Source organism: Oncorhynchus masou, chromosome 3, assembly GCF_036934945.1.
Source record: "Oncorhynchus masou masou isolate Uvic2021 chromosome 3, UVic_Omas_1.1, whole genome shotgun sequence".
NCBI lineage: Eukaryota > Metazoa > Chordata > Actinopteri > Salmoniformes > Salmonidae > Oncorhynchus > Oncorhynchus masou.
This window is the reverse complement of record NC_088214.1, coordinates 25,896,955-25,901,865: the sequence shown is the minus strand read 5'-3', so window position 1 is coordinate 25,901,865 and position 4,911 is coordinate 25,896,955.

Below are 4,911 nucleotides of genomic sequence, written 5' to 3'. Positions count from 1 at the left end.
GGGGGGGGTACTGTCATGTCTTGTTATGTCTGTTCCTGTCCTTTCTCTTCATTCTCTCTCTCTGCTGGTCTTTTTAGGTTACCTTCTCTGTCTCTCATCCCTCAGCTGTTCTACATTTCCCCTAACTAGCTCATTCTCTCTTTCCCCACCTGTTCTCTCTTCCCCCTCTGATTAGGTCTCTATTTCTTTCTCTGTTCCTGCTACTTTCAGTGTCTGATTCTTGTTTGTGTTTTTTGATGCCAGAAGCAAGCTGTCGTCTCGTTTGCTTCCACCTTGTCCTGTCCTGTCGGAGTCTGCATGGCAGGTGCAACCTGCATTATACTACGTTCTTTTGTTCCATTGACTACGTTGGAAGAGGATTTATGCCATTCCTGTTTTTTATTAAAGAACTCTGTTTTCTGTTAAAACCGCGTTTGGGTCTTCACTCAAGTTCAGAACAATGTATATTAAAGTAGTAAAAAGGTAAGTATTTGGTCCCATATTCATAGCACGCAATGACTCTACAAATTTGTTGGATTAATTTGCTGTTTGTCTTGGTTGTGTTTCAGATTATTTTGTGCCCAATAGAAATGAATGGTAAATAATGTATTGTGTCATTTTAGAGTCACTTTTATTGTAAATAAGAATAAAATGTATCCAAAGACTTCCACATTAATGTGAATGCTACCATGGTTACAGAAAGTCCTGAATGAATCATTTATAATGATGAGTGAGAAAGTTACAGAACCACAAATATCATACCCCCCAAAAATGCTAACCTCCCATGTTATTGTAATGGTGAGAGGTTAGCATGTCTTGGGGGTATGATATAAAATGCTAACCTCCCCTGTCATTGTAATGGTGAGAGGTTAGCATGTCTTGGGGGTATGATATAAAATGCTAACTTCCCATGTTATTGTAATGGTGAGAGGTTAGCATGTCTTGGGGGTATGATATAAAATGCTAACCTCCCATGTCATTGTAATGGTGAGAGGTTAGCATGTCTTGGGGGTATGATATAAAATGCTAACTTCCCATGTTATTGTAATGGTGAGAGGTTAGCATGTCTTGCGGGTACGATATAAAATGCTAACCTCCCATGGCATTGTAATGGTGAGAGGTTAGCATGTCTTGGGGGTATGATATAAAATGCTAACCTCCCCTGTCATTGTAATGGTGAGAGGTTAGCATGTCTTGGGGGTATGATATAAAATGCTAACCTCCCATGTTATTGTAATGGTGAGGGGTTAGCATGTCTTGGGGGTATGATATTTGTGCGTCTGTAACTTTCTCACTCATCATTATTCAAGATTCATTCAGGATTATCCGTAATCATGATAGCATCCACAGTAGTGAAGAAATATTTAGAAACATATTCTAATTTATCATAAAAGTGACTGCAAAATGACAGGTGAGACTCACGAACACGCACGTGTTTGTTGTCTTGCTGTAGGATGCTCACAGGCCTCACAAGACTGGTCTGAAGCTCCCCCAGTACCGGTTTAAAAAATGAATGGAAGTATATATAGAGACTGTTTAGTGCCAAAAAGAAGAAGTTAAATACATGTAAAAAATAATAATTAAAAAGTGTTTCCTAATCTTTCTTATTTCTCTCAGATATAGAACAGACTCTTCCGAACAAACTTCCTTCAGGTTTTTTTGGGGGGACTATCTGTTGTTCCATGTAGTGAATCTGTTATTCAATGCGTTTGCATGGGCAGTAAGGCCAAAAATAATTTGTAATCAAACATAGTTTTTTATACAGTACATCTATATTTCTTAAAACAATTCCATAGACAGTGCCTTGCGAAAGTATTCGGCCCCCTTGAACTTTGCGACCTTTTGCCACATTTCAGGCTTCAAACATAAAGATATAAAACTGTATTTTTTGTGAAGAATCAACAAGTGGGACACAATCATGAAGTGGAACGACATTTATTGGATATTTCAAACTTTTTTAACAAATCAAAAACTGAAAAATTGGGCGTGCAAAATTATTCAGCCCCCTTAAGTTAATACTTTGTAGCGCCACCTTTTGCTGCGATTACAGCTGTAAGTCGCTTGCGGTATGTCTCTATCAGTTTTGCACATCGAGAGACTGACATTTTTTCCCATTCCTCCTTGCAAAACAGCTCGAGCTCAGTGAGGTTGGATGGAGAGCATTTGTGAACAGCAGTTTTCAGTTCTTTCCACAGATTCTCGATTGGATTCAGGTCTGGACTTTGACTTGGCCATTCTAACACCTGGATATGTTTATTTTTGAACCATTCCATTGTAGATTTTGCTTTATGTTTTGGATCATTGTCTTGTTGGAAGACAAATCTCCGTCCCAGTCTCAGGTCTTTTGCAGACTCCATCAGGTTTTCTTCCAGAATGGTCCTGTATTTGGCTCCATCCATCTTCCCATCAATTTTAGCCATCTTTCCTGTCCCTGCTGAAGAAAAGCAGGCTCAAACCATGATGCTGCCACCACCATGTTTGACAGCGGGTATGGGGTGTTCTGCGCTTTTAACGGACCTCTGAGACTATCACAGTGCAGGTGCATTTATACGGAGACTTGATTACACACAGGTGTATTGTATTTATCATCATTAGTCATTTAGGTCAACATTGGATCATTCAGAGATCCTCACTGAACTTCTGGAGAGAGTTTGCTGCACTGAAAGTAAAGGGGCTGAATAATTTTGCACGCCCAATTATTCAGTTTTTGATTTGTTAAAAAAGTTTGAAATATCCAATAAATGTTGTTCCACTTCATGATTGTGTCCCACTTGTTGTTGATTCTTCACCAAAAATACAGTTTTATATCTTTATGTTTGAAGCCTGAAATGTGGCAAAAGGTCGCAAAGTTCAAGGGGGCCGAATACTTTCGCAAGGCACTGTAGCTATGTAGTACCAGCCACCCATCCTTACAAACCTTTGCTCCCACAAACCAAGATTATCACCACCTCCCATCCTTGCCCTCTCTTACCCACCCAGGCCTAGTTAATCCCAACCTCCCTCTTCCCCCCCTCCCTTCTTCTCAGACACATTTACACCCCTCTATACATTTACTTATCAATTCTCCTTCAATCACACACGACATACACCCTATACCTCCGCACACCCATTCTCTCCCGCTCGCTCTCCTACACATATTCATATTCACCCCCCTTCACTCTTCCATTCATATGCACATACACCACCTACACATACACCCACTCATACATACACCCACTCACATATTGTCTCAATTTACAATAAGCTGTTCTTGGGAATCACTGTATGTAGCCTAGTATACTTATCACTTTTTATGTGTTCCCTTTCATACCCATAGTACTGTCGTGAATCGGAGTTGAGACTTGATACCTTTTTCCTCCAGTGACTGTCTGATCGGAATGAATCTCTTGTGTTTTTTCCTCAGTTTAGCAGACAGGTCTTGGAAGAATCGAATGGGCTGACCATGGATTTTGATTTCCTTTCCCTCCCGTGCCTTCAGAATGTTGACTTTGGTCTTATAGTTCCACAGCTTAAAGATGACCATGCAAGAATATTTAGCGTTCTTCTGTTTCACGCTGATCCGATGGCATCGCTCCAGATCCTACGTTGATACATCAATGTCAAGCTCCTCCGATATCGGCATGATCAAGTAGCTGGAAAGGTCTCATTTTTCCTCATCTTCCAGTAGGAACAATATTCTCATATTATTTTGTCTCATTCTGGTTTTAGAGAATTTGAAGTTAGGATAACCTGAACGTTTTAAAGTTGGTCTTGTAGCTTGTAGGGGCAGGGCCATTTAGAATAGCAACCACTTTATTCCTATGGTTCTCATTCAAACCCATGTTTATTTATGCCAATTTAAAATGTATAGTTCCAAAGGTATACATAGTATCATATATAATTTGACAAGAAATCTAAACATCCAGTCTGAACATCTCAATGTGGGTTTGGTGTTGACAGCTTAAACCGTGTATGAGAAAGGTCTAGAATTGTAGCTTTTTTTTGACCATTCAAGTCTATTGGCCTTTTTTTGCCATTGAAATGCATTGGGAGATCATTTAAATATTGTTATAGTTCAAAAAGTATACATTCTATTAAAAAAAATCCTGAGTTGGGGCAGTCTTAAATATTTAAACTCCAGAGATATAAGCTCTAGAGCTGGCTAAAGAAATCTAATAATAATATGACTATGTAAGAAATCTAGAGTTGTGCTTTGCCTTCAGCAAGCACATCTAAATATGACTTTGTAAGAAATCAAGAGTTGTGCTTTGTGTTCAGCAAGCACACCTAATGTGTAAACACTCTTTACTCATCAAGCATAATGCCAGCAGACATTCTTGCCCGGAAATGACTTTGCCTGTGACAATCTCAACTGTGAAGAACAGATCAGCTCCAATTGCTTGACTGTCTGAAGCCGCACCGATTGACAGCTTAAGATTTCAGGCAGGCAACCACCAATAATAAAGCATTGTAGAGGCATGCATGATAACTATTCTGTATTGATGTTTCACAAGCACACAAGCACATAAGCTGTTGCAACCCGGACCCAGGGCCATGATACTGGTCTGATCTGAAGGATATATGGTTGCCAGGCGTGTTGCTCCTGTCTGTGCCATCTACTTCTGTTGTGAGACTCACAGAGAGTAACTGATGGCGATCAGAGAGAACACTATGGGCTACTCATGAAACATTTAGACAACATGTAGACAACATTTAGACACACCCACACCAATAAGATCAGAAAATATATTAATGTATTAAATCCTTCATTCATTACACATTACTCTTACAAATGACAAAACCTCTATTGCAGGGGTATTCAACTCTTTCCCTACAAGGTCCCGAGCCTGCTGGTTTTCTGTCCCAGGTCTAAATCAGCCCCTGATAAGAAGGGAACAAATAAAAAGCGCAGTGGAACTGGCTTTGAGGTCCAGAGTTGAGTTTGAGGGCTCT